At 37.1% G+C, this 17,500-nt stretch overlaps 1 protein-coding gene and 1 long non-coding RNA gene across 2 annotated transcripts in view; one reads left to right on the top strand and one right to left on the bottom strand.

Moving 5' to 3' along the window:
- The window catches only part of LOC128248390 (uncharacterized), a 17,272-nt gene extending 13,693 nt beyond the window's left edge, over positions 1 to 3,579 (bottom strand). Inside the window, exon 1 of the long non-coding RNA XR_016242660.1 lies at positions 2,355 to 3,579. This is a non-coding gene — a long non-coding RNA (uncharacterized LOC128248390). The remainder of the gene's footprint in view (positions 1 to 2,354) is intronic.
- The window catches only part of LOC106874518 (nucleolar protein 4), a 1,458,602-nt gene that overhangs the window by 983,790 nt on the left and 457,312 nt on the right, over positions 1 to 17,500 (top strand).

Below are 17,500 nucleotides of genomic sequence, written 5' to 3'. Positions count from 1 at the left end.
CCTCAATAAAGATGTGATTGTTATGTTCCACTGCTGCAAACTCATTCTCTCATAATGAGTTGTAACCTACATATTTTGGTCTCAAGAGGTGTTGAACGAGAGAAAGAAATGTGCTAATCCTGAAGGGGAAATGTCGTAGTGATGACGATGATGACTGCTTGTAGATTCAGACATGTAAATTTCTCCTTGTCAAATCGTGAAATCATTTCACATAAACATAAATTCATGTATAAATGCATACATAAAGACACACACACATACCACACCACACACCACACACCACACACATGCACACGCATATATATATATATATGTATATATACATATATAAGATAAAGGTATTATGTATGTGTTTCTATCTACACACACACACAATAGCCATATATTAATATATGCACATGTGTCTATATTTATGTGAATATCTGCCTATCTATCTTTCTATCTGTCTATATAGTTGGTTATATTTATGTTTTATGTACATATATATGCGTAGATACAATAACACACTAACAGAGACACAGACAGACGCAAACGCACGCACACACACACAAACACACACACACACACAAACAAATAAACAAACAAACAAACAAGAAACAAGCAAATTCTAATACTTTGATATTCGAGTCTTACTTAGGGCACGCCAAGCTATTTTCTCACGGCACAGTCTACTTTCCTGTTCAAGACCATATTCAAAGGTGAATTTTCACCAAAATCACAAAAGCTATTGTTACTAATGTTCAGCCCGGTCTCTCGAAGACTTGTTTGTCAAAAACTGTCACAGAAATAGTCTCTGTTTTGTTTTTGTTTTTCTTTACATTAACGTATTTGTTTCTTTGTGAGAGTGTAAGATTTGTTTATCTAATTCTCATTTCTTTTTTCCCGTCACTTTCTCTTCTCTGTCAGTCTTTATGTTTGACTGAATAACTAGCTCTTGTCCAGTCTCTAAACGCCAACCAACTTTCTCTCTTTCTCACCTCGTTTTTGGTTGACTCTCTCCCCCTATCCCAGTCCCGTTCTAATACCCGTTGTCAACGAATATTTTCTCTCACAATCTCTGTTCTTATTTTGCCTCCACCCTCATTCTATTGTTACAGTACCCTTCTTATATTGTGTAAATCTGATGTTTTTCCACCTTCCTCTATCTCTATCTCTGTCTCTGTCGCTTTCAGCTTATCTAATTGTCTGTGTATACCTGTGTCTACACGTACATACTTACATATTACATGCACACTCACACACATAAATGTATATAAATATCTATGCATATCTATCTATCTATCTATCTATCTATCTATCTATCTATCTATCTATCTATCTATCTATCTATCTAGCTAGCTCTATCTATCTATCTATCTATCTATCTATCTATCTATCTATCTATCAATCTATCTATCTATCTATCTAGCTAGCTAGCTAGCTAGCTCTATCTATCTATCTATCTATCTATCTATCTATCTATCTATCTATCTATCTATCTATCTATCTACACATACATTAATAATAATAATAATAATAATAATGATAATAATAATAATAATAATAATAATAATAATAATGATGATGATGATGCTGATGATAATCCACGGATAGAATTTCTAAATATTTTATGAATGTATGTACGTATATGTGGATAACTTTAGCTATCACTTTATGACCATTTGTGATGCGTGTGTGTGTGTGTGTGTGTGTGTGTGTGTGTGTGTGTCTGTGTGTGTGTGTGGGTGTGTGTATGTGTGTGTGTCTGTGCGTGTGTGTGTATTTGTGCGCGCGCGTGCGTCTGTATGCGTGCGTGTGCGTGTGTGTGCAAACACACACATGCACGCGCAACGGTACCAGTGCATGGTTAAAGAGTTGGTTTCTCAAGCACGTGGCTTCGAATTCAGTCCCACAATAGCATCTTGAGTAAGTGTCTCCTAACAGCCCTCGGTCAGATTCATTCACAAACTTGTGAGTAAACTTAATTAGAACTGTGTAGAAGCCCATCATACATAGCTGTTATCTGTATATATGTTTGTATGTCTGTTCGTACTTGCATACGTATGTATGGACGCGCGCGTGTATGTATGTATGTACGTATGTATGTATGTATGTATATACGTATGTATATATGTATGTATGTATGTATGTATGTACGTATGTATGTATGTATGTATGCATGAATTATGTGACTAAGCGTGAGAGTGAGTGAGAGAGCGAGTGAGTGAGTGAGAGAGTGGGTGAGTGAGTGAGGGAGGGAGGGAGTGAATGCGTGAAAGAGAGACTGTGTGCTTGTGTGCAGTCCTATTAACATAACCAAACAGTTCGTGAAGAAGATACCGATAAAATGAGTACCATGATTTCAAAATATGTACCTGGATAGACTGGTTTGACCGAAACCTTCAGAGTTTTGTCCTAGCGTAACAGCTGTCTAGTGACTACAAGTATGAAAATATACACAGCAACGCTACCATGATCATCATCATCATCATATCATCGTCATCACCATCGTCGTCGTCATCATCATCATCATCATCATCATCATCATCATCACCACAATCGCTGTTATTTCGCTTTACTCATGATTTCGATTAAACTTCAATTGCGTCGAATCTGTATTAGATATTATTAGGTATGCAAATGCGTCTTTGTTTTTTTTGTTTTTTTTTGTTTTTTTTTTGTTTTGTTTTTTTTGGCTTTTCTAAGATGCTTATGCTTAGATTTGTTACAATGAATAATAAAGTGAGTACAAAGGAAACCTGACCTCTGAAATAAGTTCCATCTGTTTGCTTAATATCACTGAGACACAAACTACAATAAGTAGCTTATTCTCAAAGTGTGCGTGCGCGCGCGCGTTTGCTTTCTTTTCGATGTTTCTCTCTCTTTCTCTCTTGGCTTCTTTTCTTCTGTTTTTTTTTTTTTCCTTACTTCTTTTCCTCATTGTTTACCCATCCTGTCGGACTTGCCTTGGTGTACAGCTAAAAACGGATGTAGGCAGCTTGTCACCGAACTAACTGTGAATATAGCGTTTCTGTTGTTCCTTCTTTTTCTGTCAGTGAACTTAAATCGTGAGTATAACGAGCTTGACAATTTTGTCTTTGCTTGCAAGAAATTCTTTTACAAAATTGCGATGTTTAGTGCGTTTATACGTCATATCCGGTTGCTAAATAATCTCACTTTTATAATCTTGGGTCTTTTCATGAATAGATCATAGAAGTTTATTTGCAGTTGCTATGTCGCCATTGGGTCTTGCTACTGAGGGAAAAAAAAAAAGAAGGGTGGAAATAGTGTAAGAGAGGATAGAGATAATGAATGATAGGGACAGTGAATTGGTAAATACTTAAAGCAGAAAGTTTAATGACCAGTCGATAAAATTCACCGAGTTTCTCTGTGTTGTCAAGCTGTTATCTTCGTCTCCAGTCCGAACGGAGTGCTGTCGATACTAATTGACGTCGTATTATGATGAATAGAGGAGAAGGTGAAAGGGGAAATAAATCGATAGAGCAACAAAAGCGGAGATAGTGGGAGGAGTATTCATATGAGAAATAGAGCTATTAATTATGACTTAAAATGAGACGACAGAGAAAGCATAAGAGAAAGAGCGAACGAAAGCAAGAAATGGATAGATAGGGAATGAGAAAGAGTGAGTAAGAAAGAGAAAGAAAGAGCGGGGGTAGCGAAATGAAAACAGACTCTGAAAGGGCAGACAAAATTAGATGGGGAAGACAAGAAGAATGAAAATGGAATAAAAGAGGGATAGGCACATACAGTGTAAGCAAATAAAGTGTGTATTTGTATGTGTACGCGCATGCACGTACATACACACACACACACACACACATACATGTATATACATGCGCGCGTGTGTGTGCGTGTGTTTTTTGTGTGTAATGAAGTTATAAATTATAAATAATTAATTACTGTAATATATGTGAAGTGAAAATAGCTGTTAGTTTTAACGAATTGAAAAGTTTAAAGAAGGAACATTTAGAGAACGTAACTATATATTTTGATGTAGACCTCATTTGAATTAAGACTAATGCTTCGTATAAAATGCGTAGTAAAATGAAATATGGAGATGTTCGTGCATTTCCCAAGACCATTAAGGTATTGCTATTTATATTATTTTGTCAAGGAATCATTAACTGATAATCCACTTTCTTTATGGTTAATGATTGGTTCTTGTAAAGACAACAAATATTTCTGATGGGTGTTTTTTTTTATCGTTGATTGAGAAGATAATATTCTATGGTTGGCAATTATCTGACTGACCCTTGAGAGATGGAAGGTATTGGCGAAATCGAGTGGATTTGAAGAGAGACAAAACATAATGGGACGATACTAAATATTTCAAAATACTTAATTTAGGTCTCTACCGCTTCTACAATTTACGGTATTAATTATTGTCATTAAAAATAATTGTTTCTTATATTAGTCCAAATATATGGTTCATATTTAGTTCATCGGCCACGAATCGATTGAAAACTTTGCTTTTATTCGAATTTAAGGGGTAGAGCAACAAGACTTTTTATATGAAGGAATTTTATATATATAATAAGAGCTGTGTATGTATGTATGTATGTATGTATGTATGTATGTATGTATGTATGTATGTATGTACGTATGTATGTATGTACGTATGTATATGTATATATATATATATATATATATATATATATATATATATATATATATATATGTATGTGTGTGTGTGTTTGTGTGTGTGTGTGTGTGTGTGTATGTGTGTGTGTGTGTGTGTGTGTGTGTGTGTGTGTGTGTGTGTGTGTGTGTGCAAACAGAGATAGATATATAGATATCGATATTGATACAATGAGAGAGGGAGAAGACAGATAAGGGGAAAGAGATGCATGTCATTGACTCTTAATATTCTCAAACATATAAGGCAGAATAAATTGTTCATAGTTCGACGATGCAGTCGGGAGGTTCATGCAATATTGTACAAAGACAGACAGACACAAATGTACATACACACAAACTTATATATATATATGTATACACATGCATGCATACCTACATGTGTAGGTATGCATGTATATAATATATATATATATATATATATATATATATATATATATATATATATATATTATATGCATGCATACCTACATGTGTAAGTATGCATGTATATAATATATATATATATATATATATATATATATATATATATATATATATATATATATATATATATATATATATATATATATATATATATATTTATATATATACCTACATATGTACGTATGTATGCATTTTGTATGTATATTATGTATGTGTGTGTGTGTGTGTATTAGTAATTCATAATTCTATAATTTCAGGAAGTATTATTGACATATATAATTCTAGAACGCATGTTGTACGCAGATGAATCATACTGTGGGTAATTGGACAATTACAAGGCAAAGATTTATATTAAACATATGTCAAGGATGAGGATTCCTGTGCTGATTCAAACGTTATTTTCCTTTGCAATCTTTCTGCCATCCAATCAGACTTTTGATATATTTTCCAACATAGACATCGAAACTTAGTAACTAACCAATGTAACAACCCAGCACAGTTAAGCAATGCAATCTACTGAAGCAGCTTAAGAAATACTTTTAAAAAGAAAAACAATACGACTAACTCAACCAATTAAATAAAAAATTAAAAAAATAAAAATCGATGCGGCCACATACTTTAGCACATGCGCACATATACAAATACACATTTTTGTACATATGCACATTGATGAACATATGCGTCGAGGAGAAAAGTGAGAGGGAGTAATAACGAAAATGAGAAAGAAGAGAAGCAAGAAAGAGAAGCTAGAAGACATTACTATTGGAGGGCAGACTGAAATTAGTATTGAATAGTTCAAAGATGTATTGTATGCAATTTGGATAATGTCCAGAGTGGGAATTGACCATGTAGTGTACTGTGTATGTTAGCTAGTGTCTGGGGAAAGTCTTTGTTAGGCTTGTGTTCCGCGTGGGAATTGAAGCTAAAAGTCAATAGGTCTTTTGTTGCGTACTATTTAGTTTGGCAAACATCTGGGAATGGATAGATAGGTTGGGTTCATGTGTTGAGATCATAGCTGTTAAAAGATACGGGCTTAGTAAAAATTAGTTTGCCTCTGCATATGAATTTGTCTTTGGTCTGTTCGATTTTCTAAATATGCAAATAAATTTTGAATCTTTGAATAATTTTTCTCTCTTTTCTCATTTCGGTGCCAAATGCAAAGGATTTTCATGCTTATTAGAATAAAGATTAGGCATGTGATAAATAATAAGGCTTTTATACTTTTTATTCTTTTTTAAATAGAACCATATTTGTCACCTAATGACACTTTTGGTTAAAACCGATTTAAAATAATGGCATGTATTGTCAGAAAGAAAGAGGAAATAAATACACTTCACATTGTAGATAATGCTTATATATTACTGAAGATTAGATCTTTGGAGTCGCTTGCACCATATTCCTGGCGGGAAAAAATGTGGTCTCTTTATTCCCTTCAAGCATCACTAATTGCAGTTATGGCTCGTAAGGTTTTTTTTTGTTTTTTTTGTTTTGTTTTGTTTTTTTTTCTGCAAGAATATGAAAAAGACATTGTGAATTAAATGTGTCGACTACTTCTTCAACCAATCTATAATAATGATACAGTGATATAGCACAAAATAATTGATTATATGGTGAAGTATAAATTCAGATAAGTGTGTGTGTGTCAGAGAGAGGGAGAGAGAGAGAGAGAGAGAGAGAGAGAGAGAGAGAGAGAGAGAGAGAGAGAGAGAGAGAGAGAGAGTGTGTGTGTGTGTGTTTGTGTCTCAGAGATAGAGAGAGAGAGTGTGTGTGTGTGTGTCTCAGAGAGAGAGAGAGAGTGTGTGTGTGTGTCTCAGAGAGAGAGAGAGAGTGTGTGTGTGTGTTGGGGTGTGTATGTCTGGGTGTGTGTGTGTGTGTGTGATGCTCACTCGCATTTCACATTCAAATCTTGTGGCGAAGTTCGGCATTCATCCTTTCACCGTTGATAAAGTACCATTCTTCTTCTTCTTCTTCTTCTTCTTCTTCTTCTTCTTCTTCTTCTCCTCCTCCTCTCCCTCCCCTCCCCCTCATTCTTCAATCTTCTTCCTCTTCTTCTTCTTCTTCTCCTCCTCCTCCACCTCCTTCTCCTCCTCCTCCACCTCCTTCTCCTCATCCTTCTCCTCCTCCTCCACCTCCTCCACATCCTTCTCTCCTCCTCCTCCTCCTCCTCCTCCTCCTCCTTCTTCTTCTTCTTCTTCTTCTTCTTCTTCTTCTCTCACTCTCTCTCACTCTCTTACTTCCTGGTAGATACCAACTACGGCCTGACCCGGAGAGGTATGGGCCTCATCAAACCTCTCCACATCAGACGGCAGACACGCTGACTGCAACGACAACATCGCTGTTAGGGGAATGATGCTTTCACGTTCAATCGTTAAATACAAACATTTCTCTCAACCAAACTCTATTCCTACATCAGGGAAATTGTCATTAGATTCAGATCATTTTAGGTGTTGTGGCCTAAATTATGGGGCTTTATTAGCGTATCTTACTGTTGTAGATACTGGAACATAACCAGTGAGCTTCCGTAGAGGACCTAGCAGTAGATATAGGGCCAAAAGTCGTAGAAGTACAGTGAGAGTGTCAGTATGGAAATTTTCCCGTTGAAATATCAATAAAATTAGAGACAATCGTCTCACTTTCAGTTACAATAGTGGGGATTATGGTCCCAGTCTACATGACCCTTTTAATGACATCGACTAAGGTAGCGGGTACTTTTGCCTTTCGCAGTGACTTTTGTAGCCAGAAATGTAGAATGGAGTAAAACGCCTTTCACTAATCGAGCCACACTGTAACAAGGTCTCTGCAGTGTTTTCTTACTTCAGACAGTAGTTTTATTTACAAAAGTTTGTTCAACAAATCGCCATACTCTTCTTTATTCCACCTGCTTGCTTCCCAGCGACTATATTATATTCAACTCATAATAATCTTCGGAGAAATGATTCAGGCAGCTGGTGCACAATTCGTGGATAATGTTAAGACAGTCTATCGACCTCGAATTCTCTGCTAAAGCAGTGACTACCTTCTTGGTTACGAGGTTTGCTCGTATTATGGAAACTCAGTTTGCTATCTCTACCAGGCTTTCTATAGATTTTTTAAAAAATATGTGAATAATTTAGGCGCAGGAGTGGCAGTGTGGTAAGTAGCTTGCTTACCAAACACATGGTTCCGGGTTCAGTCCCACTGCGTGTATGTGTGTCTGTGTCTGTCCCCCCAACATCGCTTGACAACCGATGCTGGTGTGTTTACGTCCCCGTAACTTAGCGGTTCGGCAAAAAGAGACCGATAGAATAAGTACTAGGCTTGCAAAGAATAAGTCCTGGGGTCGATTTTCTCGACTAAAGGCGGTGCTCCAGCATGGCCGCAGTCAAATGACTGAAACAAGTAAAAGAGAGTAAAAGAGAGTAATTAATTTTATATATACGCATCAACGTGTTGTGCCAATAGCCAACAATGAGGTATCCTCCGTGTACCTTTTGATTGAGTACCTTTCCTTCAGTTATCTGGTGAAAACTTTGACTGCATAAACCATAAATTTTACGACAATTATTGGTGCATATTCTCGTTTTGGTGTATCTTGTTATGCTGCACTACAATTAAAGTATTTTATTTTGTTTCAGATCTTCGAACAATGATTTTAAGACGATATTTTCTCCCTCATTTCTCTTATCCAGTTTGCAGGTTAAAAGCAAATTTATGCTTTGTCCTGGATCCCTGTAATACTTTTCTCAGTGGTGGATCTTTTTCACTCTGAATCTTGAGTTCACACTTGAGGGTTATTAATTTTCCCTCAAGATTTGGAGGAGAATGTCCGTACATTTTCGTTATTTCTCTCTTTTGTGCGATTTTGATATGTTGTGAACTTCCACACATAAACACACACGCACGTAACCACACTCACACACACACACACACACACACACACACACACACACACACACACACACACACACACACACACACACAATAATCTCAAAGATCTACGAGAAATAGATGTGGATATTAATAAAAAAAACGTTTGGGCAAATTTTTTATCTGAGTTACCGGTTGAACCCATATCGCACCAGGAAACACAAAGAAGAGCAACTCTGTCCAACTCATTACTTCGCCAGAAGCAATTCCGGAGAGAAAGCCGGGAAGTTTGTGCGAAATAAAAAGCAATCACATTAAAGGCGGTGCCTCAGCATGGCCTCAGCCTTCAGCTGAAACCAGCAAAATTAAGAGTAAAAAATATGTGTGTGTGTGTGTATGTGTGTTATGTATATTCAAGAACGTTTAAGTGTGCACTCATTTTTACTTGCGCTTTCGGTGACTCCAACTCGTTTATCGATGTTTGTGTACGTATTTAAGTTTTAATGTAAATTCTTACTTCAACACCATAATTTTTGCGATCATTTTCTTGTCTTCCTTCTGTTACATTATCATAATTTTCCGGTTTTCATTAGAACACTGCTCCTCCCACTGCTCTCTCTCTCTCTCTCTCTCTCTCTCTCTCTCTCTCTCCTCCTGAACATACATGCATTTTGCACAAGCACAAATATATATATGCATTTCTCTCCATCCGTTTATCATTTTCTTTCCCTCTACATCTTAATTTATGTATGAACATGTTTATGAATCCATATATCTACATCTATATCTATGTCTATCTAGTAATCTATCTATCTTCCCTACCCAGCTTATTCCCCAAACCGTTCTCCTACCGACTACCACTTTTTCAAGAACCTTGATGGTTTCCTGCGAGAGAAGGAGTTAAAAAATCAAACCGATGCTGAAAGTGCTTTCAAAGAGTTCATCAGCTCCAGAACTCCAGAGTTTTATGTTACCGGAATAAACAAACTTGCAACTTGTCGGCAAAAATGTGCTGACTGTAATGTTACTTATTTTGATAAATAAAATGTCCGCATATATTGTGATGAATTTCATGTTTCAAAACGTTGCTTATTTTTCACTCAGCCTGTTATTTGCGTATTTGTATACACCTCCACACACACTTATAGCCACACACATTCACATTCACACATATATTCTTTTTATTACTTAGTCTGAAGAAAAAGAGCGATGTTCATGAGCTCTTTCGAGGCTTCGGAAACTGTTTTGGAGAGGGGAGATAATTGATCCACAATCTAGACACTAATCTCAAATGCTTTGAATAGAGTGATCTCTACTAAAGGTACCCAAGGGGCTAGTTGGTATTATTATACCGTGCATCTGATTAAGTTTAACCTCCCGTTATATGAACTCGCATATACCGTTATAGAGTGTCGCTACTCAAAGTATCTCTCTTTCTGTATATATACCTATACTCTCTTTTCTCTTTTACTCTTTTACTCTTTTACTTGTTTCAGTCATTTGACTGTGGCCATGCTGGAGCACCGCCTTTTTTAGTCGAGCTAATCGACCCCAGGACTTATTCTTTGTAAGCCTAGTACTTATTCTATCGGTCTGTTTTGCCGAACCACTAAGTTACGGGGACGTAAACACACCAGCATCTGTTGTCAAGCGATGATGGGGGGACAAACAACACACACACACACACACACACACACACACACATATATATATATATATATATATATATATATATATATACATATATACGACGGGCTTCTTTCAGTTTCCGTCTACCAAATCCACTCACAAGGCTTTGGTCGGCCCGAGGCTATAATGGTGCCACGCAGTGGGACTGAACCCGGAACGATGTCGATCGTAAGCATGCTACTTACCACACAGCCACTCCTCTCTCTCCCTCTTCCTCTCTCTCTCTCTCTTTCTCTCTCTCTCTCTCTCTCTCTCTCTCTCCAGTTATTCTTTCATATTTACATCTTTACGTATCAGCGTCTTTCTCTTTCTACTCCAATCACTCATTATCTTTCTGTAGCATCTTTGTTCCTGCTATTTCTATCTCTCCTAACCATTATCTTTTGCCCTCCCCTCTTCTCTCTCTCTCTCTCTCTCTCTCTCTCTCTCTCTCTCTCTCTCTCTCTCCCTTACTCTGCTCTGTTTTACTTTCCCTCTTATGTCTTTTCTCTTACAGGCAATGGTCTCGGTGACTTTCCTTCGAGCATTATAACTCTAATCCATTCTTTCTAATTCTCCAATTTCTCCGTTTAAATTGTTTACACAACTCTTTCTCCCTCGCTCCCCCACGCCAAAAACCTTTTCCATCTGAATCACTCACTACCTCTCTATTCACTCTCTATTCACTCTCTTTCTCTTTCTCGCTCCCTTTCCTTCTTTCTTTCACTCCCATTCATTTATTCCTCAAATTCTTCCACCTAGTTTTATCCTTCAACTCCTTCATATTTACCTTTTTCGAACTTGTCTCCGCTCTACTGTGCAAAGTTAGCTCATTTCATTTCTGACATAATCCATGATCTTCTCTCCAACTCCCTACTCAACGTGGTTGATTTATTCTGCAAACGTCAAGCCACAAACATTCAGAGCATTCCGCCACCACCACCTCTACACCACCACCACCACTACCTCTACACCACCACCACCTCTACACCACCACCACCTCTACACTACCACCACCATCTCTACACCACCACCACCACCTCTACACCACCACCACAACCTCTACACCACCACCACCTCTACACCACTACCACCTCTACACCACCACCACCTCTACACCACCACCACCTCTACACTACCACCACCTCTACACCACCACCACCTCTACACCACCACCACCACCTCTAAACCACCACTACCACCTCTACACCACCACCACCTCTACACCAACACCACCTCTACACCACCACCACCTCTACACCACCACCACCACCACCTCTACACCACCACCACCACCTCTAAACCACCACTACCACCTCTACACCACCACCACCTCTACACCACCACTACCACCTCTACACCACTACCACCTCTACACCACCACTACCACCACCACCGCCGCCGCTGCCACCACCACCACCACCACCACCACCACCATTACCATCATCAACAACAACAACAACGACGACGACGACACCAATACCACCTCTACACCACCACCACCACCTCTACACCACCACTACCACCTCTACACCACTACCACCTCTACACCACCACTACCACCACCACCGCCGCCGCTGCCACCACCACCACCACCACCACCACCATTACCATCATCATCAACAACAACAACGACGACGACGACACCAATACCACCGTTGCCACAGCTCTTCACCCTTAGTACTGCAAAACCACCACCATTACCATTACCCTCACTATTACTAACATGACCACAACAACAGCTACACTGCCAAAACAACGATGACGATGACCATCACCCCATCACCCATCCATCCATCCATCCATCCACCCATCCATCCATCCATCCATCCATCCACCCATCCATCCATCCATCCATCTATCCTTCCCATCACGCCTATAAGTTGCACGACGACCAGCACAACACATACCACACTGCTATCACACGCATGATTACTTTTATTGTCACAAGCATTACACATGCAACAGTACTACCTCCATCACACAATCAACACGACCACACAGTCGCGATAATCGCTACCCCACCGCATCCAAACCACTAGTCTCATTACCACAACTTCTCCCTACAGTCTATAATCGTATTTCTTTTTATATAATCATAAGCATCCACACACACTGCACCAACACTATCGTTACCTACACAGATATAAACACTGCCACCATCTCATAATCATATCTAAAATAACACCACCACCACAACCACCACTTCTATCATCACCACAACCACCACCACCACCACCTCTATAACGAGATCATCCCTATGATCGATGCAGTGAAGTGATGAGCTCAACTTCTTGTTGAAAGAATTTCTCCTCATGGAAGTCCCTACCTCTCTTGGGAGAGACAAGTACGTTACGAACACCCATGCTATCTTTCCTTATAAATCTGAGGTATTTTGTCTTTGTTATCAGTTCAATATTTCCATATTCTTGCTTTAGCTCTTTGAGTTGTCCTTTTGCACAACAGCATGTGCACATACGAACATTGCAAGATTGATATTGCTGATCTTGTACATGATTAAGAAGACTATCGTGGCATGAATGGTGCTTATTTAGTTCAGTCTACACCAGAGAGAACCCTATCGTTTACTTTTCTATTGCTAATAAAATATAGGCTTCTGTTATATTGATTTGGTCGCTTCATTATTCATTCCTTTCTGAATAATATAAACAATTCGTAATTCGTGTCAGCATCACCAGCGAATTTTTAACAAGTCGCATAACTTTAAATAGTTATTATCGCTATGACAAAAGCATATTTTGACCAAGATGCTTCTTAACTGAATACTAATTATTTTACAGTTTACAGGCTTACCATAGAAGACAAAATTCATCGGTGTTCCTCCAATGATCATTAAAATAACAATAGAATTAAATTGAAAATTTTTATTGGAAAATTCATGATTATTTAAGTAAATTTAACTGAAGATCAGTTATTCACTATATCCTTAATCTTATATGTCCTTGAAATTCAATCCTATTTGTAATATTACGTAGTCTCTACTTTATTGTTTGTATTGCTTTATTGTTGTTATTGTATTTATCGTCCCCATAGTCATCTGTTTAATAATTGTAATTTTTTTTCCGGTTGCTGACGTTCTTAATATTGCTGTTAAATCTTCGATTATTGTCAGGATGGATTTAATTATTTCTTGTACTTTTGTCAAATGTTGATATGGCATTGGTGTAATATGTTGCTGTCATCATAGTTCCTTGTTTTCTACGAGAGAGGACCACCAGTCTTGTATTTGTTATATGTCTGTGTTTTAACTTCACTATTTTCTCTCCTGCATATTTTTGAAGTGATACGCGCAAGATTAGTGGTGCAGAAATATTTACCAAAGAGGTAATAGGATTTTCGATCAAATTTCAAATTTCCCGTGCACACAAAATGAACAACATCAACAAATATCGTAAAACAAGCATCATCGGCAGATGGAACTGTTCTAGTACTTTAATTAGAACACAAATTATAATTATATTAACAAAAAAAAAATATACATACATCTGTATAAAGAACGAGTATGACCTATTCCTAGCAATTGGGATTCGTCTGTTCTATAGAAAGTGATTATTGGCAACGTTGTTTCGACTCTTAATTGAAACGACTTCACTCGCGCCAGTGTTGTTATTGGAAAAAACGTGAACATTGCATTTCAATCATATCTCTACAACTTTAAATCTCAGATGTCATATCGACGTAAGAAATCAATTATTTTCTAGAAGTCTTATTTTTATTGTGCCTTCACTGCACAAGCAAGTAAAATCGGTAGAGTTCCAAGTTAAAGTAACATCCATTGACAGGAGCTGAATAAATCGACTGTTAACACCTCCATATTTTGTTCTCTGTAGCGTTCTCTGTATGTAAGTAAACACACCGATTTCGATTCTTCACTGGAGTCACATCCTATTAGTAGTATCCGTGTTGGCATAAGAAAACATATTTCTATCACAACTTCCCGTCTCTTTCTTGCCTTTTAAAAATCTCTGTCGTCACGATTTAGTCATTATTTTTAGCCACAACGATAAGTTGGTGTAGGCTTTCTTCGAGTCAACGACCTGGCTTTTAATTCCCATTTTAGAACTATTTCACTTCAAGCATGCGACTAAATACCATAAGTATGAAAATTACATATTGCTACACATCATTACCGCCAGCACCACAACAAATGATATGGATACCACTATTACTCTTTCTGTTCACCACTGTCATTAGCACAAAAATCACTGATCGTGTCATTACTAGCCGTTGCCCACGCTAACTCCATTATCAATAATACAAAGCCTACCATCAACCATCAAAAATAGTACTACGATTACTTCCATTTTGATTACCACGTCGACAATATTACTAGAACTATAACCAATGATATCAATGCTCAACACGATTACCAACTGTACAAGCAACCAGCATATCACACAAACATCAGTATTTCCAATTGCACTACTGTTACCATAAACCAATTGTACTTGCTGTAGCATCACCATCACCATCACCACCACACCAATAAGGTTACCCGAATTATATCCATACCTGCTCCATTAATATCACCACAGTAATTACTGCCCAAAACACTGCTTACACTGCTAATATCATCATCACGATTCACATCAACCATTACGACCACTCCAGCACTGCCACTAACTTCACTATTCCAGCACTGTCACCATCACATAAACTGCTTCACACACCCTTACCATCGATACCACCTCACCATCTCCAACATTTTCATCAGAATTGCGATCAACAACCTGCTCAGAAAAGCCAAATAAGTTATCAGTCTTTTCAATTACAACCGGAAATTAGTTTTCAGCTAGAGGAAGAGGTGACTGTTGGCGGTGTAACGGCACCAATAGAACCGATCGAAATTATATTGAAATTGACTTTGTAGGGGTACCATTTCAAATTAGAAGAATCTAAGAGCCCCCACACACCGAAAGACTGACTGACTGGCGGACTGATTGAAACAGACACAAAGATTGTCATGTATGCATATTTAAATGTGTGCCTGTGTGTGTACGCGAATGACTCTCTCTGTGTGCGTGTGTGCGTGCGCACGTATATTTACACATACATAAGCATACAGACATATGTATATGTATACATGAGTGTATATGAATAGTTACACGAACACACACACACACACGCGTATATATACATATATATGAATATAAACATATAATATATATACATTTATGATATTCATATGGGTATATCTTTTTAAATACGTATGTACATGCCTATAGGTATCTGTGCATATACACATAAATGGTGTATATATATATATATATATATATATATATATATACACGAACCCATATAACATATTGAATATACGCATACATACATATATATAAATATATATATATTTTTTCATGTATGCATAAATATCTACATCTATCTACTTATCAATCTATCTCTCTCTCTATATATGTCAATATATATATAAGCACAAATATATTGATAGTCAAAACGGGACATAAAGACATTTAACGGAAAAGGCACACTGAATATGGAATAACTTTCATCAGCAAGAAACAGCGCAGTTTCTGAGCTTTCAAAATTTAGGCACTTTAAATACATAGTAGTAGCCCCTTGATTGCGTCACTGGTTGTAAAAATTAGGATTATCGAAGGCAAAAACATACGAGTGAGAGGAAAAGTTGTGTACATATGGATGCATACATACATACATATGTGTATATATATGTACATACATATATATATATATATATATATTATCATATACATACACATATGCATGCATATGCACTATGAAACTCTCACACGGACACACACACGCGCATACACAATCACACACATATTAGTGTTATAAACTATTGTTTGTTCGTGTATGCATATGTGTGTGTGTGTGTGTGAGAATGTTGTAATATGCAAATAGGCAAAGTGGGTGTACGAATAGTAATTATGTTCAGCTCAGTAAAGAAGAAACAAATATATTAACAATAATTCATACTTAATTACTAAATTATATACTGTGCCGAGGCGTCAGAGTGTCGACGTATTTCGATGCATTTCGGCTGTTTCCGTTGATTCGTCTATGCATGTATTTATTTCTATTTACAGTTTTTCCGTTAATATAACCGCAGTATGTTTGATGTAGTTCGCTTTTTGTCTTTGGATGTCTTGTCTCTAGAAGTGAACCTGGCAATCTCTTTGAATTTTTGTCAATTTTTGTCTATCTCTTTATATGCAGTTCTGTTTTACTGTGTTAGCGTAACAGTGTGCACCTGTCTAAACATACATGCATACACGCATACACACATACACACATGCATACATACATACATACAGACATACATACATACAGACATACATACAGACAGACAGACAGACAGACAGGCACACATACGCAGTAACGCACACACATTCACATATTTGTGTATGCATGTGTTTGTGTGTGTACAAACAGACATACCACATATGAATACATACCACAAACAGACATACCACATATGAATACATATGTGTACATTTATCTAAGTATTTATATATATATATATATATATATATATATATATATATATATATATATATATATGTATGTATGTATGTATGTATGTATGTATGTATGTATATGTTTGGTACATCGAAGAGGAGAATAGTACTGAAAACCTGAATATATATACTTTCATTAATAAAAGTTACAAATATAACTTAAGATCCAAGAATTTTATGTGATGCTCGATACTTTAGTTTCGATTCCTGGACCGGGCTATATGTTATGTTTTTAAGCAAAACACTTCATTTCTCGTTACTTCTGTCAATCAGGATTTGGTAGACGGAAACTGAAAGAAGCCTGTCGTATATATGTATATATATATATATATGTATGTATATATGTGTTTGTATGTCTGTGTTTGTCCCCCCAACATCGCTTGACAACCGATACTGGTGTGTTTATG

This window comes from Octopus bimaculoides, chromosome 7 (assembly GCF_046866305.1).
Source record: "Octopus bimaculoides isolate indiv1 chromosome 7, ASM4686630v1, whole genome shotgun sequence".
Taxonomy (NCBI): domain Eukaryota; kingdom Metazoa; phylum Mollusca; class Cephalopoda; order Octopoda; family Octopodidae; genus Octopus; species Octopus bimaculoides.
Note: the sequence above shows the minus strand (reverse complement) of the source record. Positions and strands in the feature narration are given on the sequence as shown.